The sequence below is a fragment of the Pseudorca crassidens genome, chromosome 16 (assembly GCF_039906515.1).
Source record: "Pseudorca crassidens isolate mPseCra1 chromosome 16, mPseCra1.hap1, whole genome shotgun sequence".
Lineage (NCBI taxonomy): Eukaryota > Metazoa > Chordata > Mammalia > Artiodactyla > Delphinidae > Pseudorca > Pseudorca crassidens.
In genome coordinates, this window is record NC_090311.1 from 3,345,519 (window position 1) to 3,373,502 (window position 27,984).

Below are 27,984 nucleotides of genomic sequence, written 5' to 3' on the forward strand. Positions count from 1 at the left end.
GATAACTAATAAGAACCTTCTATATAGCACAGTGAACTCTACTCAATACTCTGTAATGCCCTATATGGGAAAAGAATCTGAAAAAGAGTGGATATATGCATAATTGATTCACTTTGCTGCACACCTGAAACTAACACAACACTGTAAATCAACTAAACTCCAATAAAAATCTAAAAGAAATTAAAAAGTAGAATAAAATAAATTCAATCCATTGCCAGTCAACTAGCATTAAAATAAAAAAAAATTTAAGAGGTCTTCAAGAAGTACGTCATCCCAGATGGAAGCACGGAAATGAAGAAAGCCACAAAGGTACCAAAAAAGATAAGCGTGTGATAAATCTACATGAATATTTAAAACACCAGTAACAATAATAATACTGATTATTGCTTTTAAAGTATACATAGAATCAAAATACAACAGCATAAAAGCTGGGTCCAAGGTAAACAGAATAAAGTTTTGTAAAGTAACTGTTCCGGAAGTGGTAAAGTATCAATTTCAGGTAAACTACAGTAAGTCAAGAATTCATAGTGTGATCTCTAGGTTGATCACTAGAAGAAAAGTCTAAGTATGTATAACTAAAAAGTTAACAGAGAAGAAAAACGAAGATTAAAAATCTTTTTAATCCGAAAGAGAGCAAAATGAAGAATAAATTAAAAAAACAAAAAAGATATGGGACAAACAGGAGACAAAAAGCAAATGGTAAAATTAAACTCAACTACATCTACAATTATTTTATAATTATTACTACTAGACAATGTACACCTCATACCCATTAGGATGGCTACTGTCAAAGAAAAACAGTGACAAGTATGGGTGACACTGTGAAAAAAACTGGAACCCTTGTGCACTGTTCGTGGGAATGGAAAATGGTGCAGCAGCTATGGAAAACAGGAAGGAGGTTTCTCAAGAAATCAGAATTGCCATAAGATCCAGCAATTCCATCTGTGGGTAGCTATGCGAAAGAACTGAAAGCAGGGACATGAAGAGATATTTGCATATCCATATTCATAGCAGCGCTATTCCCAATAGCCAAGAGGTGGACAACCTGTGTCCACGGACAGATGGATGGATGATAAACGAAGTGTGGTCAATACACATGTGATATTTAATTTCACGTGCCAACTTGACTGGGTCACAGGGTGTCCAGACAATTGGTTAAACACTGTTTCTGGATGTGTCCGTGAGGGTGTTTCTGGGTTGAGATTTTAGCATTTGAATCAGTGGACTGATACTGTCCCTCCTCAGTGAGGTGGGCCTCACCCAATCCACTGAGGGCCTGACCAGGAAAAGAAAAGGTGGGGGAAGGGGAATCTGCCCTTTCTGCCCTTCCCCCAGCTGAGACCTTGGTCCTCTCCTCCCTTCACACCGAGACTTAACACCATCCGCCCTCCTGGGTCTCCAGCTTGCAGACAGCAGGTCCTACGAGTTCTCCCCCTCCATAATCACGTGCGCTAACTCCTTATATTTACATAGTGCAATGCCCATTGATGACTTTAAAAAATTTCTCAAAGGAAACTTCCTTTCTACTAAAAGCCTACAGCGAGCATCACTTCTGGTGGTGAAAAATTAGCAGCTTTCTCTCTACAATATATAAGTATATCAATTATCACCATATCCTTACTTAACGTAGGACTGGAGGTCCTATCCAGCACATGACAAGAAGAGAAATAAATGGTTAACAAAGTAAAAAGAAAGAAGTAAAATTCTCATTCATAGGTGACATGACTGTCCACGTAGAAAATCAAAGAATATGGGCTTCCCTGGTGGTGCAGTGGTTGAGAGCCCGCCTGCCGATGCAGGGGACGCGGGTTCGTGCCCCGGTCCGGGAGGATCCCACATGCCGCGGAGCGGCTGGGCCCATGAGCCATGGCCGCTGAGCCTGCGCGTCCGGAGCCTGTGCTCCGCAACGGGAGAGGCCACAACAGTGAGAGGCCCGCGTACCAGGAAAAAAAAAAAAAAAAAAAATCAAAGAATATACATAGAGTATATTAAAATTTAAAAGAGAATTCAGCAAGGAAACTAAATATAAGATGAGCACACAAAAGTCAACAGTATTTCCAAATACCAATGACAAAGAAAATCTAATCCTAAAAAAAGATACTATTTATAATAGCAACAGAAACAAGGAAACAATAAGGACCTGGGGAAAGCATTACAAAAGATGGATAAGCTCTTCATGAAAAAAGACTATTACCAACTGAGAGACACTAAGGACCACTTAAATAAATGGATACATAGAGAGCATATTCCTGAAGAGGAAGACTTGTCTTATGAAGATGTTATTCTCCTCACATTACCTATAGATCCAAGTGCCTCCGACCGAAACACCAAAGGCTTTTTCAAAGAATTTGACAAGGTGATTCCGAAATTTGTATGGACAAGCAAGCTGTGAGGACTTACCCCTTAATGCTAAGAGTCAGCCTAAAGCTATGGTAATTAATACAATGTGGTATTGATACCGAAATAGAACTCTACGTGAAAAGAATCATAAATTCGATTACGTTCAACTATATGAAAACTAAGAACCCTTGTAAATCAGAAGGCACCATAAAGAAAATGAAAAGTTAGGCTACATACTAGGAGGATAAAACTGCAGCCATGGAACTGACAAAGGATTAGGATCCACAATATATAAAATACTCCTATAATCAATAAGAAGAGGACAACCCAATAGAAATATAGGCAAAATGGGTATGAAGAGGCATTCTGTAAAAGCGGAATCATGAATGCAACATGACAAGATGCTTGGCCTCACTGGTAATAAGACAAATGTAAATTAAGATCACAATGAGATGCTCTTTCCTATCCAGTAGGTTAGCAACTATTAAGTAAATTCCAAGTTTTGGAAAGAACGTGCATCAACTCTTCCAACCATTTTTACAAAACATGTATCATTGTCTCAAAACGTTGAAGGATGACAGTGCAGTAACTGTCCCCTTGAGTGTACACCAAGGAGAACCTGTGACCAATGTGCACAGGAACAGCATACAGAGCCATCAGAGCGGCAGGGGGTGACAGCCAAAACCCGGGACAATTCCAATGCCCGGTGACAGAGGAACAGAAAAGTATAACAAACAGCGGTGTCGTCACACAATGAAGCGCTATCATGTACAGACGATGGACCACAGCGACACGCAGCAAGCAACTCAGACAAAATTCAGAAACATGATTCTGAGTGGAAGAAAGCAAGTCTCAGAATGCTCAGATGACAGAATATCCTTCTTAATAAAGGTCAAAACAAGTCATACAAAATGAGATTTTGTTGAGGAGTAGACAGACGGTAAGACTGTACACATTTAAAAAGCAAGAGAATGAGAAACACAACATTCAGAACAGTGATAACTCTGGGATGGGGAGGCTAGGGAAGCCGGGGTCGGGACAGGAGAGGAAGCACACAGATAAATTTCACTGAAATTAGCGGTTGACAGGTGTCCTGATCATTATTTTTACTTCATAGCTATTTCTACCTCATAGCTTACACACATATCTCATATACTCTTTAGTATGTATCAAACAACACAAAATTTTAAAAAGAAAAAAAAGGAAAGAACAAAGAGGGAGGGAAAGGAAAAAGGAACAAAGAAAAAAACATCTGCATCAGAAGAGCAGGGAAGATCAAATTAATACAGCAAAGAACTGAAGTCAAAATTCCATAATATGGAAAACTGACAAAACCTGGAAGTGTTTACCTGGTGATTGGAAAATAGCAACGAAGACTTCTTCTAGAGGCTGAACGTTATGCTAACAGAAACTTTCAAAACTTAAATCCATCAACTGAGACTGAAAAACAGATTAGTCTGCCATTGGAGACTCCCGCTGGATACCAGCATACTATGTATGTCTGTATGTACAGATTGAAATTTATATGTAACTCCAAACCTGTGAGTGAACACACTTCCCGCCCTTTGGTTCCATAGCAACTCCAGACATGTGGCGTCATAGGGGCACTGTGGGCATTCACACAGAAGGCACCCTGCCCAGTTCCGGGACGCATCTGGCAACATCACAGCAGTCACGGCCACGAGTTCCCTATGCTCACGTGACACCCGTGAGAGCACACGCACACCCCCTAAGCAACCCCCATGTTCTCGCACACTTATGTGAACACAGGTATTTTTTTTTATATTGGCGTATAGTTGATTAACAATGTTGCGTTAGCTTCAGGTGTACAGCAAAGTGATAAACGCACGTATTCTTATTTTCCCAGGTGTGCACATGGCTGTGGGAAAAGCACAGATTAAACCATTGTGTTGAGCGGTTCACATGAGCCACCCAGAAACCTGGGACAAAGGACAGCCCGAGTTGGTTCATTTTTCAAATGCAGAGCCGCCGAGCTCTCTAAGTGGCCAGGCAGACGGCAATGCAGGGGGTTAATGCCGTCAACACTATTGAATTTCAGTGATGAAGGTCCAGGCTGGCCAGAGATGCAACCGCAGCGGCTGTGAATTCTCGCAGGGGGAAATACACTCTTCTTCTGTCTGGTCTCTTCTCAGGCCGCATGAACTGCCAGAATGTCAGCCCTCGGCAGAGTACCTTCCAGTGAGGCCACACGTTTAAAGCTGCAACAACCACGAGAGGAAAATCGGCTGAATTCAAGATGCCCTTGATTTTCCGACTTCCCAGTTCTGTTCTCTCTATATGGAGCTGGAATCGTCTTCCTTCGGAGTAAAACTACAAACAGAGTGCTTTAAATTTCTTAACAGAAACTCTACTTGTTTCTACCAACGTCACCAAACACCTACGTGTCACTCACCTGTGTGTCACTGCCAGCCTTGACCTGGATCTAGCTTAAGCAGAAAACACTGCAGCCCCTTTAAGCACAGGAAACGGGCTGGCACACAGGGAACAGGAGAACCACGAAGCCAGCACGAGAGGGTTAGCCCACTCGAGACTTGGCTGCTCCCACCTTTAGGCCTTGGGGACACTGGGAAGATGAGGGGTCACCAGAGTCCAGACGGCAGGGCCATTGGGAGGAGCAAGAACCATGGGTGGCCAGTGGCAGGAGGGGCTCAACAGGGGAAGGTGGGCACAGACACCCGAAGTACTTCGCTCCAGATCAGACGAGGAACAGCCCAGCAGCTCACACCCAGAGTCCTGGCGTCCACTCTCCCCCAGCACCTCTTGCACCGACAGAAGTCAGAGCAGGACCACGAGGGACGGCTCTGACGGCGACCCTGCAGCTGCCCCTGCTTCCACTGAACTCCTGGGTGACACAAACTCCATCTCAGAAGCTCCCCCTGTATTCATGCTTCTCCCTTACAGCCTCCACCTGAGTCAAGGAGGGCCTGGAATACTACCCACTGGGACCATCATTCTTAGTTCCCTGAATAACGTGATACACCCGACTTCTGTTGAGGATTCACAACAAAACAGTCATGCAAAAACCATGCCTGCATTTGTTTAAAAAACAGCCAATATTAAATTGCTTACCATCCCTTATCTAAAACTCCTGGACAAATTCCTCCACAGGAAAAGGTTTCTCTCCCCTGAAAGATGATATTCACTTACTAATTACACAATGAGTGTCTGGTAACACCCCACTTCCCTTTTCACCATGGCTGCCTGCAGACTCTACTTCAGAATTCATTTGGACCTGCATAAGCTGGCCTTAGCCTAGGTTCCCTGCCATATTTAACTTTCTTTCCTAACACATGGTCCTCTGGCCACCACAACGACCTAAATACAGGTAAGAATGAGAAAACAAACAGAAAAGCCTTTTGTCAGCCAAAACAGCTGTCAGCAAATCCATGCACTAAATATCCTGTGCTCTGAAGCCAGCCTGTCTGGTTAAAATAGCTATTATAAATATGTCCCATATGTTCAAAAAAATAGAAGAAAACATAAACATAATGAAAGAACTAGAAGATATAAAAGAGACCAAATGTAACATACGTGTAAAATACAGTATCTAAAGTGAAAACTCACATGATGTGATTAACAAATTAGATACAGCAGAAGGGGGAAAAAATGAGTGACAATGAAGATACAACATTTTTTAAACTATCCAGGAGGAGAAAGAAAAAAAGACTGTAGAAAATGAATAGAGCATCAGTAAAATGTGGGACAATATTAAACAGTCTAACACACATGCAATTGGAGTTTCAGAAAAAGCCAGAAAATCATTTGAAGAAATATGAACTATTTCTTCACATCTGATGAAAAGCCTATATGCACTGTTGCAAGAAACTCAATGAAATCAAAGCAGAAGAAACATAAAGAAAAGTAAACCAAGGTAAATCATAAACAAATTGCTGAAAACAAGTGATAAAGAAAAAAACCTGAGAAGTGGTCAGAAGGGAGTGGGGCGGGAAAGATTACATACAGAGGAACAAAATTAAGGACAGCAAAACTGATCATCAGAAATCATGCAAGGCAGGACACAACGGAACAACACGTTTAAAGCATGGAAAGCGGGGAAAACAACAAGCTAGAATTCTGTAAGTAGCAATACCTTTCAAGAATGAAAGTGAAATAAAGCCTTTTACCAAAAAAAAAAGAGACGATTAATATACTTGCCGACCTGCAACTGAGAAACATTGCTGCAAGTTCCTTAGTCATAAAAAATGATACCAGATGGAAATTCAGATTTACACAAAGGAATGAAGAGCATAAGAAATGGTAAATAGGCAAATAAATATAAAGGCTGGGGTTTTTTCCTATTTTTAATCTCTTTAAAAGATAACTGCCTAAAACAAAAATACTGAAAGTATATTTTGGAGTTTATAACGTATGTAGAAAAAAACATGCTAAATGAATATAACAAAAAAATGGAATGAGAGAAGTTGAAGTACACTGATATAAAGTTCTTACACTGTATGTGACAATGAGCTATACGATGTGAATGCAGACTATGAAGAGCTAAATATGACTATTACACACCCCAGAGCAACAACTTAAAAGAGAGAGAGAGGAGAGGGACAGCCAATAATGTAGATAAATGGTAAATTGAAATCATTTAAAAAATATATTCAAATAGTCTGAATAAAGGCAGGAAAATGGGGGGGGAAGAGTGAAAGAACAACTGGGACAAAGAGAAAACAAATATGATGATGGTGCACTTGAAACCAACCACACTCGTGATTACACAACATGTAAATGGTCTGAATACTACAGTGTTAAAAAGACACTGTCACATACGATTAGTATGCTGTCTACAAGAAACGTGTTAAATGTAAAGACAAAACAGATAAAATGTAAAAGAATGGGAGAACATTTACCATAGAAACAGTAATGAAAAGAAAGCTGGAGTGGCTATCATAATATCAAACACCTAATTTCAAAAGAAGGAAATTACTAAGACTAAAGGCCATTAAGAATAAAGGGGTTGGGGCTTCCCTGGTGGCACAGTGATTAAGAATCCGCCAGCTATTGCAGGGGACACGGGTTCAAGCCCTGGTCTGGGAAGATCCCACATGCTGCGGAGCAACTAAGCCCATGCACCACAACTACTAAGCCTGGGCTCTAGAGCCCATGTGCCATAACTACTGAAGCCCACGCACCTGGAGCCTGTGCTCCGCAACAAGAGAAGCCACTGCAATGAGAAGCCCACAAAGCCCGCACCCCGCAACGAAGAGTAGCACCTAGAGAAGGTACAGGCACAAAAAACGAAGACCCAATACAGCCAAAAATAAATTAAATAAATTTTTAAAAAAAGAATAAAGGGGTCAATCACCAAGAGGACATAAAAATTCTAAATATGCATGCACCTAATAAAAGAGTTTGAAACAGATGAAGCAAGAACAGAGAATGTAAGAGGCAAGAAGAGAGAATATAAGGGGAAACAGACAAATCTCCAGTATCGCTGGGGATTTCAACACTCCTTTCTTGTAATTTATAGAACAGGGAAGCAGAAAAGCAATAAGAAGATACAGCACTTGAACATCAGCAACAAACCTGACCCAATTACCATTTACAAGAGCACTCCACACAAAAGCCACAGAATATACACTCTTTCCAAGTACACGCAATCATTCACCAAGATAGATCGCATTCTGGGCCATGAAACAACTCTCAATAAACTTAGGAGGACTGAAGTCATAAGAAGTATGTCCTCTGACCACAAGGTAAGTAAACTGGAGATCAATAACAGAGTGGTATCGGGAAAGTCCCCAAATATTTGGCAATGGAATGACACACTTCTAAATAACCCATGCATTAATGAAGAAATCACAAGGGAAACTGGAAAACACATCACACTGAATGAAAACGAAACCCTGACACAGCAATCTGTGGGATGCAGCCAAAGCAGTGCTTAGAGAGAATTTTTAGCACTGGATATTAATATGAGAAAGACAAAAGGACTCCAGCTTCCACCTTAAACTACAAAAAAAGCAAACTAAACCCAAAGTAAGCAGAAAGAAGGGAAAATAAAGATAAGAGCAGAAGTCAGTAAAAGGGGAAAAAAAGAGAGAAAAATCAATGGTAACAAAAGCTGGATCTTTGAAAAATAAATTGATAAACCTCTAGTCAGACCAATTAGGGGAAAAAAAGAGAGAAAAGACGATTACCAATATCAGCAATAAATACAACGGCATGATTTAAAGTCCCACAAACATTAAAAGGACAATAAAAGAAAATTAAAATAACTTTAGACCAATAAATTCAACAACTTAGATGAAACGGCCAAATTCCTTGGAAAACACAAATTATCAAAAATCACTAAAGGAGAAATAAATGACTTTAATAACCCTCTATCTACTAAAGAAACTGAATTTGTAGTTAATATCCATCCCATATACAAAACTCCACACCAAAATGGCTTCACTGGTAAACCCTGTTAAACATTTAAAGAGGAAACAATACTAAGATTACATAAACTATTCCAGAAAATAAAAGGCCTTGTTTTATGAGTAGGATCGCCCTAACACCAAACCAGAAAGACATGTGGAGAAAAGAAACCTACAGATCAATATCCCATATGCCCAGACACACAAATCCTCAGAAATATTAAACTGAACCCAGCAATACATGAAAATAAGAATACATCAAGCCCAGGTGGGGGTTACCCAGGAATGCAAAGTTGGTTTAACATAGGGAAACCAGTGTGTATAACTCACCACAGCAATAACACGAGAGAGAAGAACTTCCTCAATCTGATAAGAGGCACCTACAAAAACATACAGCAGGGCTTCCCTAGTGGCGCAGTGGTTGAGAGTCCGCCTGCCGATGCGGGGGACACGGGTTCATGCCCCAGTCCGGGAAGATCCCACATGCCACAGAGCGGCTGGGCCCGTGAGCCATGGCTGCTGAGCCTGCGCGTCCGGAGCCTGTGCTCCGCAACGTGAGAGGCCACAACAGTGAGAGGCCCGTGCACTGCAAAAAAAAAATACAGCAAACATCACACTTAACTGGTGAAAGACGATGATACAAAAGCAATGGTGAGTAAAACTGCCGAAAACCGAGACAGCAGCACCAAACTATACAGGGTTTCGTCCTATCCTTCCCCACCATAAACTCACCGTTAAAAAAAAAAAAAAAAAAAAATTTAAGAATGTCCTGATGAAACTATCAAAATCAAACTTGTGACCTTTATTCAATCTCGGCCCTTCTGTGCCCAAACGGCAAGTACAACAGGGCACTTCTGCTGCAAAACAAGAACGATGGTTGTCTGGGGGTAGGGGGGCACTCTTATGATTATTACAGATTTGAGAGGAACTGGCGACCGTTTCATGAGACAAAAGCTTTACACGTGTGAATGACTAATAGCCTACGGTTATTCAGATATTTTCTCAAAAATAAACAGGGGGTCTGGGCACCGCCGGGGCACCTGGAGCCACTCCCCCCAACCCCAGGAACCAAGGGACAGCTGTGTTCATGTTTTCTTCTGATTTTAAGAGAAGTTGAAACACGTCCGGGGGCCCCCAGAAGAATCCTGGGCCCCGGGTGCCGGCCTCCCAGGCCTGGTGCAGAAGGCGGCGCTGGCCCAGCGGCAGGGCAGCCCCGAGGGTGAGGGGAGGCACCTTCCGGTTTCCAGACGTCCTGTCCAGAGCCACCCACTGACCGGACTAGGCTGTTAGGGAGGGGGACCTGGTACAGAGGAGATGAGCTGCCTCTGGACAAGCTCAAACAGTGATGGCCGTGTCCAGCACGGACTGGATCCCTGAGTCACTGAGTGGCACGGCTGCGGGCTGCCTCTCGCTGGACTTCGTCTGAGCGAGAGTAAATCCATACCACATTAAAAAATAAACAAATAAGCAAAGTGAGGCTGTCACTGTAACACAACTGACAGTATTTGTTGTTAATGATAAAATGAGAGCTTTCAAGCTGATGGTCAGAACTTTGGGAAACTTGTATCCACCAGCATGGCTTGACAACCTCCAGTTCTAAGACTTTTCTAAGGAGAAAGGTGGTGACATGACAGATTTTTAATACTGTATTATGAAACATGTCAACATTTGGAAGATCTGTATCATTCAGCAAACCAAAATTTTCCAAAGGACCAATGAATGCTGTTACAAAAATCAAAGTACAAGCTACACAGTGGATTTTCGTGTAATGGAGAATAGAAAGTTCACACTCAGGGCTCACACTCCACACTGCATGAACCTTCGAGAAACTACCACCTGTCAAGTTCTGATGTGGTGTCAAAGAAGACTATCCACAGTTAGTTGAAGAGGCTATTAAGTGTCTCTCCCTTTTCCAGTTACTTATTGGTGTGAAGCCAAAAAACAACCTACTGCAATAGATTGAACTCAAAAGCAGCTACGAGAATCTAGCTGCCTTCTACCCATCCAGTCATTTAAAACGTTTAAAAAAAGGTAGACCAAGACCACTCACCTCACTAATTGTTTTTTTATGTAAAATATAGTTACTTCTCATTTAAAATGTGTTATTTGTATTAAAATGTTTACTGTTGCTTAAATGAATAAATATTTTTTAAAATTTTCAATGTTAACTTTCAGTGTTGTTTTGATATATCACTCTAGAATCTCTAATAAGTTTTTAGAGTGCAAAAAGTCTCTGAGCCCAAACAGTGAAAGGAACACAGGCGTGGAGGGAAGAGTCCTGAGACCTCGCCCTGCCCTACCCCACCTGCTATCTCCGTCCCGGAAACCCAGGGCCTTTCAGGACTCAATCCCGCACCTGCAAAGCTGGGGAAGAAAAGAGGTGCACACCTGTATCCCCATCTGGCATCCAGAGCACGACCAGAGGGACATGAGGGCCCCGTGTGCTGTCACAGGAAAACACCCACTTTCCCATCTTTTTACAATAAATGCTCACTACCACCTCGACCAGGACCTGCACAAAAGTTTCCACACAAATCTGATTAAGTCCCTCTAGGAGACTTCCTCATAAAGCACCCTAGAGAACTTATCCCTATTTCGGCTTAAAGCTGGAAACAAGAGGAGGGGAGGAAGAAACAATCCTTTGGTGTAGCAAGTCAGTGTGGGAATATGAAAACATTTAAAACACACTGGATTTTTGGTCAAGATGAAAGACACCCCCGCCCCCCCCCACAAAAAAAATCAAGCAATCTATTCTAATTGGGTTCCCATGGTAACTGTACAATTGGGTTTTTCAATATAACATCCCAAAGGCCCAGGGCACACTTGTAAAATATACTTCAAACAGCCTGAATTGTCTTCACATTAGAGCACTCCCAGGGAGATCAATCACTGCACATCCCCACCCTGACCACTGGTGGTGGGAGACCTTAGTGGCACTTGCCACGCTAACACATGTCATGTAAGGAACACAACACACCACAATAACTGTATAAAACTAATCTTATGCTTGAGATTCATCAAATCTGTTCTGGTAACAAACCAATACTTCTGTTGTCACAGAATCACGTTTACGAAAATATAAGAAATAGAGCCCAACTGCACACCGCACCATTACGCCCCTCTTATTGATTTCAAGAATAAACAGAATCAATCACTAATAATTACATCATAAGATGGGCCTCAAGGTCAAGTGTATTCTTAGACTCTCAGTATGGAATTAAACAAACATAGCTATGCTGATAAACAAATAAATAAAACATAACTGAGAATACAAATCCACATTTCAAATGTTAACAGCACGATACAAAGCACAGAACACAACCTCACCCAGGACTCCAGCCTCTCCTGCCTGGACCACAACACCCCTCCCTGCCACTGCTGGGTCCCCCAAAGAGGATTCTAGGGCATGGTGGTGGCCACACGGTAAGGGCACAGAGGGTCAGAGCTCAGAAATGGCAAGATCCATTAGGTCAAAGTTTACAACTTGAGTTTTCTTTGCAACAATCCCCAAAATACCCACGTATCGGATACATTCTGCAGAGGTACAATACGAAGCGCGACACATGGAGAACTGGTGACTTGGGCAGAAGTAAATGTGAACCTCCTGTCTTTATCATATCTCCCCATCAGTGGCCACAGATGTAATGTAGGCCAATTTGGTGCACGTGTGGGCCAGCAAGCTTCCAGTGAGAAGTGTCTTGCTAAGTTCCCAACTCAAGAGAGACGTCCAAAAATCCTCAGAGACATCTTAGCATGAAAAGTAGCAAACTGCACAGTACTTAAGAGTTCCTACTAGTGTCCAACAAATGACCCCATGCTGTTCCTTGATCCAGAAAGGAGTAGAGAATGAACTGACCAATATCAAGAGGGGAAAAAAAAAAAAATCAACCAACAGAAACTCCCAGGTGACAAGTGGAGGCTACAGGCTGGCTCCGTAACCCCTCCTCATGCTTAAGAGGCCCCGTCCGCCAGTGTTTACTCAGGCCCACATCTCCTCCCCTCCTCCCCATTTCCCTCAGGGCCTGGGGCCTCAACAGCTTTCCAGCACGTCCACCCAGTGCCAGGACAACACCAGGCCTGTCTATGGTGCCCTGGCCCTCTGGGTGTCTCTTGGCCCACCTGCCAAATCTCCTTTCTGCAACCTCTGAGGACCCTGGTAATAAGCCTTAGGTTTCTGTTCATTCTGTTTTCGTTTACTCCTATACACCTTTTGGGGTGCTAAGAGCTAAGCCTGAGAACAGTGCTGGGTGTTTTTGTTTGTTCTGTTTTTTTTTTTGCGGTACACGTGCCTCTCACTGTTGTGGCCTCTCCCGTTGCGGAGCACAGGCTCCGGACGCGCAGGCTCAGCGGCCATGGCTCACGGGCCCAGCTGCTCCGCGGCATGTGGAATCCTCCTGGACCGGGGCACCTGCGCCCCCTGCATCGGCAGGCGGACTCTCAATCACTGCGCCACCAGGGAAGCCCTCAGTGCTGTTTTTGAGCACTGTCTGATTACAGTTATCTTTATCTCCAAATTCCAACTTCATACATAAACCCCTCACGAGCTTTGTGCTTCTGAAATAACTTTAGTCTGCACCTCACCTTCTATTGGTCAGCTTGGGTTGCTATAACAGAATATCACACACCAAATGGCTTAAAGGACAGAAGTTAATTTTCTCACAGCTCTGGAGGCTGGCTAGTCCAAGACCAAGGTTCCAGCTGACTGCGTTTCTGGGGAGGCCTTTCTTCCCGGCTTGCAGGCAGCCACCTGCTTCCTCTGCCTTCACATACTAAAGATCTCTCCCTCCTTTTCTTATAAGGCCACCAACCCTAAGGTGGATTAGGGCCCCACCTTAAAACCTCATTTATGCTTAATTACCTTCTAAAGGCCCCATCTCCAAATACAGTCACATTGGGGGTTAGGCTTCAACATATGAATTTCAGGGGGCACGTTCAGTCCATAGCAACCTGCGTTCTGCAGCCTTTGCTGGGCCTTCCATCACGTGTGAGCCCCACACCAGGCCATGGAGAGTTTCCAATTCAGAAAGCCAGCATGAAGAGACAAAAACAATACAAGTAAAGCAGAAACCCGAGTGTAAGTGTGAGGAGACATTATGGGGGCTGAAGAGGCTCTCAAGAGGGCTGCAACAGGAGAAGGATTCAGAGACAGCTTGGGAGCACAGAGTGTCTATGTTTGGGCTGAATCAGAGAAGGATCCCTAGGTGAGAGTAGGGGGTGCTCTGGGGCCTCTGAGAGCAAAGAGCTGATGCACAGGTATCTAGAGAAGGTGCCGGAACAAATGTGGAAGCCGTGGGGCTGAAAGTGGCGTCAACATGAGCCTCACAGGCTCATTTCATTCGGGACCTGCGTAGGAAAGAAGGGTCACCTTGGAGCACCTCTAGACCCCTGCCTGCAACAGGAGGAGGAAGGGGCACGCTCCTGTTTGTGTCTGCCTGACTGCTGAGCTCACAGCGCCCTTGCGGGTGGGGTAGGCACTCCTCAGGGACAGAGCAGGGAGACTATGTGGGGCGCACGAGGCAAAAGCAACCGAGGTCGCTGAGGCTGGGGCCAGGCAGCTCCTCCATCAGCTGTGGAGGGATATGCGATGGGAAAGTTCTCACCGTCTAAACCCAGAGCCCACATGGACTTTGTTCTGCACCCCAAGAGGCAGCCTCGAATCCGAGAGCTGAACAGAGCTGGCCTGGCCCCATGCAGAGACGGTACGCGCGAGGTCTCCAGCAGGTGACCCTCCAGACAAGGGAAGCTCCGGGCGGCCTGGAGGCAGTGGCCCGCTGTTCTGAGTCCTGCTGACCAAGCGCAGGGCAGTAGTGAGCACCCGACCATCACAACAGAGCAGGCACCCGCGCAGTCACGACACGGATTTCCAATAAGTAGTTGGGAGTTGCCACGTGAACGCCAGGGCATGACTGAAGCACACGAAATAGCTGCTTCCAAGTCTGAAACCACTGGAAACACTTATTTCTGGACAATACAAAAGGGTATCTAACTAACCTTTCCCAGAATCCATCTTGCCTGGATCGTCATGATAGCGGCAAAGAGCGAAAGCACCTCAGGCCCAGTGAGGGTTTCCGAGCAAGAAACCTCAACATACAGAAGAGAACATCACTGAGGACATCAGAACCATAACCTCTGGAGGCTTTTCTGGCCTGACAAACAGTCCAGAGAATGCTACGAGGACAGCAACGGGGAACTCAGTCCAGAGGGAAATAACAGAGGCTCTGGGAAATGTTCTCATTACACTCACGGCAAAAATAAACAAATTAAAAAAAAATCTAAGAGAAAGTCTTTAAAGCCCATACTTTATTAGGGAAAAAAAGAAAAAGAAAACTAGTGATTGTGACTCAGGGCCCAAGTCCATCCAGCCAGTGGTGGGGCGACAGCGAGGATGTCATCCCCGACCCAGGACTGAGCGTGTCTGGGGGGACCCACCCCCCCAGCGTCAGCCCTGAAAGTCCTGCGTCCCAGTAAACTGCTGGTCACCCAGGACAGACAGAACGCACTGCTCTCTGGGAGCCTGTCCTCCTGGAGGGAGAAGGCGACCACAATGGTGGTCGATCGTGGCCAAGAGGGTGTTGAATTTTAGGAATATTTACTTAATGTTAGAACCGGCATTTTGGTTCTAAGTAACGGCTCCTGCAACAAATTTCGAAAGCCACTTGCCTGGCGCGGCCTCCCTCTGGTGACCCGCCCCACGGGCTGGCCTCCTTCCCACCAGCACCTGCGCCCAGGGCGGCCTGCAGACTGATGGTCCCACGTCGGTACGGGCCCGGCAGTCAGCAAGCAGCCGCCTCGACTGGCCATGCATCTGACTCGACAGCTGAATCTGATGATAACACAGTGGTGACTGAAACAGATTCTTCTGCACAATAGAGAAGAGCACACATGGGCTTTTCGTGGAATAGCTGGCTAAATTCACCAACTTTTGGATATACATCATTTCTGTGCCTCGCCCTTTATTCTAGGAACTTCCACTGGAGTGTGAAAAGCCTCACAGGGAAGGGTCGCCGCCCACTCCTGGAACGCCCGCTCGGGACCACAGGTTCTCCTCCAGTTCCCTGCGCCCCAGCACCGTCCCTGCTGTCGTGGTGAAGCCAGGCAACAAGCACGGCACATGGACACTTCGGGGCGAGTCGGGCAGTGGGCACTGTCCCCCGCCCCCCTCGCCCTCGCCCACCGGGACCACTGGGGACCATCGGGGACCACCAGGGACCACCAGGGCCTCCCTCCCCAGCCGCCGCCTCTTGTCCCTCAAGGCGGGTGCGCCATTGCTCGGCCAGCCCAGCGTTTCGAGGTGTGCATCTGAGAAGCAGCACACGCTTTATTGGTAACGTTCGTTGTGATGTGCCTGTACACCCAAAACTTGACAGTTTTCCCGTAAAGATCCTGAGACTACCTGCAGGAAGGCGCAGGTAACCCCGCGGGGCGCGGTCTGGGGCTGCGGAGGCCTGTTCCTGAGCCTCCCGCCTCCCGCTGCCACTCCTGCCTGAATGAAGCGGCACAACAAGCCAGTCTCCCCGCTTCGGAACCCAAATGCCAGGCCCGGCAGAGAGGGGTGACTCCCGCTCAAGCCAGGGTCTCCCCACAAGCCCTCCCGGAGGAATGCTTTTACGGGAATTAAAAGCCCACAGACCAGGGCTTCCCTGGTGGCGCAGTGGTTGAGAGTCCGCCTGCCGATGCAGGGGACACGGGTTCGTGCCCTGGTCCGGGAGGATCCCACATGCCGCGGAGCGGCTGGGCCCGTGAGCCATGGCCGCTGAGCCTGCGCGTCCGGAGCCTGTGCTCCGCAATGGGAGAGGCCGCAACAGTCAGAGGCCCGCGCAAAAAAAAAAAAAAAAAAAAAAAAAAAAGCCCGCAGACCAGACACTGGCTCCTTTCTCATTCACAGAGGAGTCCCTAACTCAGGCCTCTCCCAGAACTGCCTGCTCCCACCCTCACCCCCATGCTCCCCACCGGAAAGCCCCCGGACGGCCCGCAGCCCCACGTGACAGCACCTCCCCAGGTGTGACTGCTCACGCCAGGCTGCCTGCTGCCACCTCCCCCTCCTCCCCCTCCTCCTTCCTCCCCCTCGCCCAGCCCCGTGCAGGTGCAGGTCAGCCCAGGCAGCGTGCACCGGAAGCGCTGCCGGCCTGCCGTCCTGCACCCACCGAGCGCCCCAGCGCAGCACTCGAGGTTTGCAGGCTTCCTGTCTGGACCCTCACACATCCCAATGCCCCACCGGAGCCGCTGACAGGTCCCCAGCCGCATCCTGGCGTCCACACTCCCGCTGCTCAGGTCCCCTGGGGAAGCCTTACCACCTCCGCACAGGTGCTCCGCCCAGCCTTCCCACCGCGACAGGAGCAGGTGGCAGGGACCCGGCGAGGGCTGTGCCTCGGGTCCTAAAACAGAGCCCAGCACGCGGACGCCCCTCCTCCGGTATCCGCACCACCAGCCTGCCGCCCCCGGCGAGGCACGGGGCGTCCCTGGCCGCCTGCACGAAGGGCCACCACACACGGGACAGCCTCGCCGGCACCGTACCCCTTGCGCTCGGCCCTCCCCTGGGGCAGGCTGCACACCAGGAGGGGGCGGGGCCCCTTCAGCCAGGGACAGGGTTGGGTGCGCTGCTTTTCCCGCAATGCAGAGGACCATGCTCGCCCACACTGGTGTCCAGAAAGCATAGCCGAACATACAGGTAATGCATTTCTTTACGCCACTTCTCGTCCCCAAAGGACTTCTGACAGTGTCCCTGCTTCCCCACCAAAGGTGGCACGCATGGTGCGTGGGGAAAGCCGGCGCTAGTGACAAATAAACCCGGGCTGAAAACTCCTACCCCAGTGGTTTGTGCAGGTCGCTCACTCCCAGGCAGCCTCCTCACATGCAAACAAAGACCCTGAGTGTCCCCCTCAGCAGGCGACCTCGAGAATTCCCTAGGACAGACTGGGTAAAGCCTCCAGCAAGGCCTTCAATAAATGTTAGTATCAGCAGTATCATTACTGCACTGACCAGAACCTCCTGGAATGTAACTCTACCAGGCTGAACCTGAGTGATATGAGGGTAAAAGAGACCCCGAAATAAGGCCCATTTCCACATACACACAAAAATTATTTCAGATCTTCTAATTCTGACAAAGCTCACCTACTGGACCACATTACCCCTCACTACTGCGACTCCCTCTCACACAGGAAAACACTGTCATATGCTGGTGTCGCTGCTGGTTCCTGGCCACTGCCATAGTGTCGGGTCCTCCAGGAAGTTCTTTCAATTTAACTGATAATTAAGGTCAGGCCTCCCAGAGACAAGTTACTCGGGACTGGGAACACATACGTGCTAAGCCTACGTGCCCGCTCTAGGCCCACCCAGCACAAGCTGGCCATCAGCATGGCACACCTGGACACAGAACTCTGCCACCCGAGCGGGAAGCTCCTTGAGACCAGCCACTTCAGTGGCTCCCAAATCATCCATTGTAAAAAACTAGAAACAGGCAGCTGGGCAAAGCACCTCCTTAGAGACAAAAGGCATTTCAGAGACCTGGCAAGTCAGCCCTAGGCTTCATGATGCTCCAGGCGAAACGAAGGTCTGCGCCACATGGAATCACAGTCACGGGAGGGGGAGCCCAACTGAGACCCCGTCCCTAGTCTTGCCTCCACCAGAAACAGTTTTGTGACTGAGTTAACAAATGTCAACTATTATTATTATTATTCAGGGCTCACCATGGGGGGGCCCGGGTCGATTCCCCAAATGGGATTCTCTCCCAGTAGCTCACAATAGCCCTGTGAACAGCAATGCTGTTTTCCTGATTTTTGGAGAAACGAAGGCTCGGTAAAGGTTAAGTGACTTCACTTGAGATCACAGATAGTAATTAAGGAGCCAGGTCCAAACTGAGTCCGTCTTGTTCCCAGAGGCTGGAACCTTAACCCTGCGTATATCACCCCAAATGAGGGCGTGGATAGTGTTAAATCTGTAAAACTAGGATGCTGATTGGATGGGGTGGGGTACAGGGACAAGGATGCTGGCTGGATGAGGGGAAAACAAGGATGCTAACTGGACTGAAGAGAAACAAGGATACTGACTGTACTGGAGGGAAAACAAGGATCCTGGTCAGTTCCTCACCCTTTTTCCAGTTAGTCTCATCCTTCTATGAGACTATGGTTCCAAATTAAAATTTCTATCTAGGCAGTGCTTCATACTTCACAAAATAGTCATCTATTACCTTCTGTGCTTACGCTTATCCAGATAGAGTAAGTGTGATCACTGCCATCCCACAGCTGAGGAGGCAGCTAGGGGTTTACAGCTGCCCAAAGCACCCAGCTAGTAAACGGCATCACCAGAATCCCTCCCACAACGGGCACCTCATAAATAGAAACTCAGTTCAGCTTCCCCAAAATGTATTTGGTTGCATATATGAGAGTTAACCCTTACCTGACACCGTGAAAATGCTTCTACCCAGAGAGAGAAAAAGCAAGACCAGCCATTCAAAGGGAGAGATGGGCGTGAGATATAACATGGCTGTCCATGCTTAACGTTTGTTTGTAAAACTAACGCCAAAGTTTTGGTAACATCTGCACGTTCTGTCATAACCACAAGACCAAAAACTATAACGCGGGGATAACATGTCGGGTTTGCAACTCGAAGAGATTCACGTGTCTCTGAGGAGTTACAAAACCATACACAGATCCATAAGCACAGGCGCCTGAGAACAACAACACCGGCTGAGGACGGACCCACGTGGGACGGGAACTCGGAGCTTGTGTGGATTGGAGAGCTCTCCTCAGGCAACCCTAAGCCTGCCCTGGAGATGCTCAAACATTACGGTCCCCTGGAGCGCTTGCAAAGACACAAGTCCCCAGATTCTGACCCAGTAGGTCTGGCAAGTGGCGCTATAATCTTCCTTTTAACCAGCACACTCAGTAATTCTGACACCAGCAGGGTTCAGACCACCTTCTGAGAAACTGTTCTGCTATAGCTCGCGAGTATCCCACTTCAAGGAGAGCAACGGGGCCCGCGTTTCCGTGGTGGCTCTTACAACACCGACAAGTGGGCCAGATCCGAAGGGGACACCCTCGGCCCCTACTTTTAGTCCTTTTTTGGGGGGTAAAAACAAATGAGAAATACCTACCAGTTATTTATTAAAGTTCAACATTAAAATGTCCCATCCCATATTTTGCCCTGAGATTCAATTCACTCTCTCCATCCATCCAGAAACCTCTGAGCATCCAGGGCTGGAATTGCCCAATCTGTCAATAAAGTGAGAGTTTTCTAAACTATCATCCACATGACTCAATTTGTCAGTAAAAACTGCCACCAGCGCTGCGCTTGCAGAAAAGTGTCCATAAATGCATTACTGCAGCTGGCAGATCAATGTCTATAATAAAAACAAACAGATTTGACAAGTGCCGGCTTTTACGAGTCCCGCCATTGGTGGACCGCACGTTCAGTCTCACCCGCAGGCTTCTGGGAATGGGCAACAGACCTCGGGTTAGATACTCTGCTGACTTCACAAGTGTTACAGGTAGGAAATTATTCTAACGAGAAAATTTTCCAAGGAAGAGGGTGAACCCACTAGGCGTTTATAGCTCACACAATTCCTTTCACAGTTACACACACACACACAGGACAAGTTGAACAACCCCAAGAAAAGGTTTCTGTCGAATTTTTAACTGGTTTTTATCACAGCTGCATCACAGGCCAAATGAGTTGACTCCAGGTTGGGGGAGGGGGAGGGGACCAGGGGACACGAGGCCTGGAGACCCCCACTCCTCTAAGCCCCCAGTCGAACTGAAAACCACCTGTGGTATCAGAAACAAGTGTCAGCATTTAGCACGTGGCCAAGGATGTCACTGCCGTGTCAGCGGCCCCGGGGCAGCCTGTTTATTTAGTTGTTTGGCTGGAGCAGACCTCAGGAGGATGGCGGCCACAGACGGCCTTAACTGCCAGGGATTTCGAGCACTTCGGCAAGACACTGTCTGTGACCAATTTACACGGAAGCCACGTCTGCCAAAACCACGTTGATTCCTTCGAAGTTTACAAAAGGTCACAAAAATGACTTATTCCTCTTCTTAGGCAATTCATTTTAACAGTGATATAAAGGAGTAGGTCATTCACTGTACCCCATATACTCTTTTTTTTTAATAAATTTATTTATTTATTTTTGGCTGTGTCGGGTCTTTGTTGCGGTGCACGGGTTTTCTCACTGTCACGGCTTCTCTTGTTGCGGAGCACAGGCTCCAGGTGCGCAGGCTTCAGTAGCTGTGGCACGTGAGCTCAGTAGTTGTGGCTCGCGGGCTCTAGAGCGCAGGCTCAGTAGTTGTGGCGCACAGGCTTAGTTGCTCCGCGGCATGTGGGATCTTCCCGGGCCAGGGCTCAAACATGTGTCCCTTGCATTGGCAGGCAGATTCTTAACCACTGCGACACCAGGGAAGCCACCATATATTCTTTACATGGTTTCCCCAAGCCCTGAGGCCCTCCTTGATAAGCTCTTTATTACTGTTAATTTTTTAAAGAAAATTTAAAAGAAAACTAGACTATTTCTTCCCACTGACCAGCAGATAATGCAGCAGTTACCCAAATGCCACAAAACACACATCTCGCAGTATTTTGCCTCTAACAGTGGATGTCCAACTTTCATCTACCTATGCCCAAGGAAGGCCTCCAGAGCTAACGGGATGGGAAAACTGAGGTCAGCCAAGGGGAGACAAGCCATCCTGCACAGTCAAACCTCCCTCCCCCTCCCAGATAAACCACACACACTTTCAAACCAAGAATGGGCAATGGATTGGTTCATTTATGAAAAGGCCACTCTCACCCAATGGTATTATATTATAGTTTATACGTCTTTGATGTTTAAATCTTCAGGTTTCCTTTAAATAATATTCTGTGATAAGACCCCAACCTCTTTCAGAAACTACCAGAAACTACCCAGGAAACAGAGGGTCTGGGAGGACTGTGACAGGAGCCAAAGGAGCTCAGGGCCTTTCAGGGACCAGGAGCCTCAGAGACGACACAGGATGTCAAAAACCTCAAGGAAAGTGGGTCTAGAAGAGGAACTTCACCCTTGGGCCATGGAGAGAGGTGGGGTCAGAGCCAAGTGTGAAAACAAACCTGGCAACAATGTTAACAGATGACTATGGGAAAAGAGAATTCAGAAAGCACTGTTCTGCTTCCTTCTTTTCCTACCAAGGAGAATACACTACAAAACTGAAAAGGGCATTGATGCCCAAAAACGGGGAGTTGAAATACAAGAGTCTTGGTTTGAATCACTGGCTTCTAAATGTCTGTCCTCTGCAAAATAAGAATAAAGGCAATCTAGCAAGTTTATTTTATTAAAAATAATAAGAAGAGTAAACTGTTTGGGGTTCCTGAGAAAGCAAGAGAAGAGGCCTGGAGGAGAAAGTCCACAGGAACGCCAGGGAAGTCGCGTTCCTCCTCAGGCCCTCCTTCCGCCTCCTTCCCTGAAGGAAGGATGGATGGTCCCTGAGTGAGACATCTGTAAGGGAAACCGTGGAAGAGCAGGTCTGAGTGGAAGATAAGGCCCAGGTGAGGCTCGACTGATAACCCAAGCAAGACCAAAACAGAGGAAAAGAGGTTTAAGAACCGCCGCAGCTGAACACGAGCAAGATGTTAACCACCGTGTCCACACCTGGGGCTTTATTTCTTTAAACCTTGCTCTCCAACAGTGAGGCCTTTTTAAAGCAGCATCTAATGACATTAGTTAAATCTACTTTGTATAATACAGATTTATTTTAATGAAAAGAATATTCACCTAGAAAAGTACCTTAGTGTAGTTCTGCCCTTGAGGCCTGGTTCACCCAGCCCCAGACTGTAACAGACACCACTCTCCCACTCAAATCCTAACTCAAAACAAGAACCCAAGCAGAAATGAAACGCCTGCCAGCGCAAGGCCAGCTCTCCTTTGCAACTTGCAGGCTCTGGACCTGAGCAAGGGCGCACCTGGCGTGAACTGTCTCATGGGACAAGGTCCGAGTTAACTCGATATTAACCACCACCTGGGGGTGGGGGATGGAATGGAAAGGGCGGCCCTGACATCATTTTCTTAAAGTTGTTTACCCCCATGGCGGGCTAAGCTTCCTTGTGTCCTTTTCACCTGAGTGTTTTCTCCACCGGGGACTCATGAAAGCAACACCACCCCGCACCCCATCAGGTCTCGGGCTGGGGAGATGTAGAGGAGGGCCTGGCTTAGCTACTTTAAGGGCTCATGGTTAACTGGCCAGTCTAATCCTTAGCTTTTCGTGTTCTACAGCTTCGTGTTCTGCTGCTAACAGCTGCGGTGACCCCTATCCGGACAAATCAGTCCCCCCCTGCTTGATGACCATCCACTCAACCAAGCAAAAGCTGTGCTCACAGATACAAAATGTGCTTCCAGAACAAGGTCAGCTACTGAGCTGAGGCACAGAGAACAAACACCATTCTGAGATTCAGGAAACGATGAGCCCAGGGAGTGAGGAATACCGCTTAGAACTGCTCTACAGCGTTATCACCGACTTGGGAATTACGGCGCCCAGGGTAAGCGGCTCTCACACTCCCCTTGTTTACGTGTTGCTGTTTACGAAGGCGATTAGGGCGTAATGTATACCAACATGATGAGGACGCCAGAACGCGGCCCTCGTCTCACCCTGTCTCAAGCATGAAGCCATGGGGGGTTCTGCACAAGGGGTCTGCTAAGGGCCTGCTGCTAGGCAGGCCCGGACTACGGGCTTCTGGAAGCTTCCTGGAAACAGAAGGCAGAGGAGCGGCCCCCTTGGCGCTGGTCAGCAGTGCAGGGCAGGAGGGCGTCGAAGGTGTTGACCAACTAGAGGTTCGGCGGAAGCGGCCACAACTCCCAGGCCAGGCCACTGTCATCCAACTTGGCCAAGGAACCCACAGGCTGGGAGAAGGCTGGCTACACCTGGGCATACCTGGTCACACTTGAGACCCACAAGGGTCAGCTGGGGGGATGGTCAGAGCGGGCCCCACCACGATGGCAAGGTGGGGTGGGGAGCGCTCAGAAGACCACTGGGGGCTGGACTGCCCCAAGGGCTCCAGACGCCTGCTCTCCCCAGGGAGAGCCCCGAACTTTGGCGGGAGAAAGGCAACCCAGACACTCACCGCGCTGCCCAAAACGCCGACCGAGTGGAGCTGCAAGCGCAGGGACGCGCAGAGCTGAGTAAGCGCGTGAAGCCCGGGCAAGTCCGTGGCGCGGGGGCGGGGCCGAGGTTTGTGGGCGGGGCCTGACGTACGGCTCCCGGGGCCCACACGCACCGGGACGTGGCGGAAGCGCGGCCGGGAGGCGCAGAGGCGGGGCCGAGCCGAGGTTCGGGGGCGGGGCCCAGAGTGGGAAGGGACCTGGATGTGAGGGCCGCGGGGCCAGACGCGCGGGGGCGGGGCCTAGGCTAGTGGGGCGGGGCCGAGGATGGGCACCGCCTCCCCGCCGGCGCACGCTCGCCCAGGTCGGAGCATGCCCAGTGCGGCGGCGCCGAGGTCCACCCCGGTCTGCGCAGGTTCGCTGGACGTGTGGCGCTGCCTGGCGCGTCTTTTGCAGGACTCTGGCCCGACCCGGCCCGGCCCTCTCCGGCCTCGGCGCCAGGGCCCTGCGTTCCTTTGCAAGCCCTTCCTACCCGCACGAGCTGGGCCGCGCCCTTCCCGCCCCCTCTGTTTACCAACTGTCAGCACCGTAGCACTTGGCGAGCGCCCTCTGCCTTGTAGCAGGGCAGGTGTGGAGGCGAGGGCGGGTCTGGAGGCTCGGCGTCTGGTGCACCCAGTAGCCTAGTTGCTGGTTCCCGCCTGCTACTCTCCCTGCGGCCGCTTCCGGAGGGCAGAGACCACGCAGAGCTCAGCAGGACAACATCTGGACTCTATACACAGTAGAGGGTCTTGGGGTTAGCCTCTAGTGTTTGTGACGGGTCTTTCGCCATCCATGGCCTCTCAGATGCTGCCTGATCACCAAGACCTAGACTCGCCCAGTCTCAGTGGCTGTTCAGTGAGCACACGTGTGCCTGGCACTGCTTGGTGTTGTGTGGACATTATTATGGGTTGAATTATGTCCCACAAAAGAGATACGCTGATATCCTAGCCCCCCAGTACTCTGAATGTGACCTTATTTGGAGATAGGGTCTTTTTACAGAGGCAACGGGTTAAAATAAGGTCATTAGGGTGGGCTCCTAATCCAGTATGACTCATCTCCTTACAAGCAGAAGGCCACGAGAAGACAGAGACCACGGGGAGAACTCCATGTGCCGATGGAGAATGGAAGTGATCCTTCTGCAAGCGAAGGAACACCTGGGGCCACCAGAAGCTGGAAAAGAGGCGTGGGACACATTCTTCCCCAGAGCCTCCACATGGAGCATATAGCCCTGTGGGCACGCTGATGTCAGACTTCTGGCCTCCAGAACTGTGAACTCCAATACACGTCTGTTGTTTCAAGCCACCAGTTGTGGTACTTCCCACAGCAGCTCTAGGAAACTATACGCATTCTATCCAACCTGATTGACTAAGGACCCCGGCGGGTGGAATCATCCCTTGAACTTTCAGGGCAGTCACACACCCATTGGCACTCCCAGGCCCACGTGTTCTGAGCCACCATGCTATGGGCCTCCTAGGTTCCATTGCCTTAATGGGAGCAGAATCTTTGCCTTACCAGGATGTACGACTCCTCTATTGGGATCTGGCCAAAATTCATACATCGGCACTTGGGACTTGCCTTTCCCAACACATCAACGTCGTCAATGAAAGTTCACTCAGAGGACCTCAGCAGTGTTTGCTTTGTGAAGAGCCCTGGTCACTTTACGTGGGCCACATCGTGGATCCTCCCAAGGCCCCCAGCCCCCAGGCCACACCTCGGCTGAGACGTGTTTGAACGGCTGCTCATGGAAAAGAACTCGGCCCTGGGTACAGCGTGGTGATCAAATTAATGAACTTTTTCTCCAGTGAGCCTGGACACAGCCTCAGAATCCTCCTCAGCACTGCTCCAGACAGCCATAAGCATTTAAGTTAAGATGCATGGCAGGCGAAGTGAAGCACCTTTGCTGTTTGTTCTGGTCTTTTCTATTAGCTCACTGTGAAACTTTAGGAAGTTTATTCAACTTCTCTAATCCTCAAAAATCATCATCTATGAAGGATCTTTATAGTAATCTACTCTATGTAGAGCATGTACATGTAGGTAGTAAACATTAAATGACAAGAACACACCTGTCCTCTTATAACCTGTTACTACCAGGACCCAATCAGAACTGGGATCCCAACAGAACTGAAAAGAGAAAATAACGCAAACATTGAATCGAGATGCTTACTGATACCCTGACAAGTGTACTGTGATGTAGTTTTACAATTAATACCTAAATCCTACTTTTCCTTTTATCTGACTAGTATTTTAATGTGAATTCCTAAGTTATTGTTAGCATCTCTGATTCCCACCCTAGGAAAGAAAGACCATCTTGGTGACTGGTTAGGTGGATTATGTGGCGTTGGGAAAGATGGGTGAGAGAGAGGGGAGAGTGCAGCACCCAGGGGAGACGCACGCACCTGACTCTGCTGAACAGGACTCCCTGGGGAGATGCACGCACCTGGCTCTGCTGAACAGGACTCCCTGCTGGGGAGGCTGAGAGATGCTGCAGCTGCCTTCACAGGGGCTCCAGGGAGAGGAGCCAAGTGGGGAACTTGGGGCCACAAGGGGGACAGAGGAAAGGCCACCGCCCCTGCCCAGCCAAAGACTAAGACTCCAGCGTGTTTTATCTCGAACTCCCCCGTGAGCAGAGCTAAGGTCTGCATTCCCTGCACTTGCTGGGAAGTTCTTTCCTTCTTGATGATAATTTTCAAAAATCAAAACATTTTCTCAAAAGCTGTGCCCTATGCCTCATTCCCTCGTCCCATCGCACCTGATCCTCAGCTGCATGCACTTCCTGTTGGTTAAGCAACACAAGGATGGCTCCCAATCAGGGGGCTATCCTGGTGTGTAAAGAACACGGGGTCAGGAGACATGGGATGCGGTCTCACTGTGCAGTCCACCTGACCTCTCTTTGTAGGATGACAGCATTGCACTAGATGGATGAAGTTCCTTTGGGGTTTTCCATCCTCAGATTAATAAATCATACCCACTCTCCTCCCGACACAGGTTCCCATGAATGACTTTTTACAAAAGAGGTGGAAAACCCCCCAGGAGCCTATGCTCAACGTCTCTCTGATTTCTTCACGGGCCTCCCCGAATGTCCTTTAAGATAAGCCAGATTTCTTGTGGGTACTGGGAACTGTGTTCATTTGCATCATTTCTTTAAACATACAAATGGATACCTTTCAGGTTAAACAAATGAACACGACATGTGATTGCTTCCAATGATTTGCAACCCAAGAAAGTTGTTTAATAAGCCTCTCTTTCCAAGCTACTTTTGTGATATTAGAGACCGTTTACAACAAAGCTGTCTTCAGTAGTCAAACTTAATCCTTACTATCCTGCCTTTGGGAAAAGAAGGGATTGTATAACGATCACATAAAACCTTGTGTGGTTTGAAAGCCCCAAACTCCGGACAAAAGTGTGAGTCTTGTAACAAAAGAAAGACTACAGAGCTTGCCACTTTAAGGGTTTTACATAGGGTTTTCTTTTAGGGTAGCATCTCCAGTGGAGAGCTTCGCCTGTTAACACAATTGATTTTCTCAGCCCCAGCGTTCCTGTAAAGGTTGGAGCCAAGAGCTGGCCAGAGTCAGCGCCCTGGACCTGGGTGGCGCAGCCTGCATGCGAGGACAGGGGCGCAGAGCATCCTGGTGGAGGGAAGAGGGGACCCTCAGGACCCGGGGTGGGCTCTGGTTGTCTCTGATTACACTCTGCTCTGCACTAGTGCCCAGTCTAGCTGGAGCCATTGTGATGTGGCTGCAGTGCAGGAAGGTCTTCTAAGAGTGGGTGAGAGAAGCTGAGGGCGGCGGGGTGGGACCTTTGGGCTCCACCCTCGTGTGGGGCGTCGGGTGTGTGGGGGTGGGGAAGGCAGGGTGCTGCAGCCTCACCTGGAAGGTTGTGCATGCTTAGCTCTTGCATTCCTACAAAGAGGCGGGAAGCCCTTCTGCCCAGGAACCCCGGGTGCTTCTGTTGACACCTGGCACCCTTCAGGCTCACCTTGGGTCGGGGAGGGCTCTCCCAGAGGCAGTCTGAAGACCTTCATTCAAGACCCTTCCTGAGACCTAGTTCAGCTGGGGTGCTTGCTACAGGGCTGGAGACGCTGCGTCTAATGGGACTTGTTGCAGCCCCCAGGGCACTCACAGTTGAGTGGTGTACACAGACAAGGAAACGGGGTTTGCAGTCTGG

General features: G+C 48.3%; 1 protein-coding gene across 9 annotated transcripts in view; it reads right to left on the reverse strand.

Moving 5' to 3' along the window:
- Nucleotides 1-23,932, reverse strand: part of MGMT (O-6-methylguanine-DNA methyltransferase) — a 351,118-nt gene extending 327,186 nt beyond the window's left edge. For all 9 annotated transcript variants that reach the window (XR_010935690.1, XR_010935688.1, XR_010935691.1 and 6 more), the window contains exon 1: nt 23,805-23,932. The gene's annotated coding sequence lies outside the window, so the exon portion shown is untranslated. The remainder of the gene's footprint in view (nt 1-23,804) is intronic.
- Between the last annotated feature and the right edge of the window lie 4,052 nt (nt 23,933-27,984).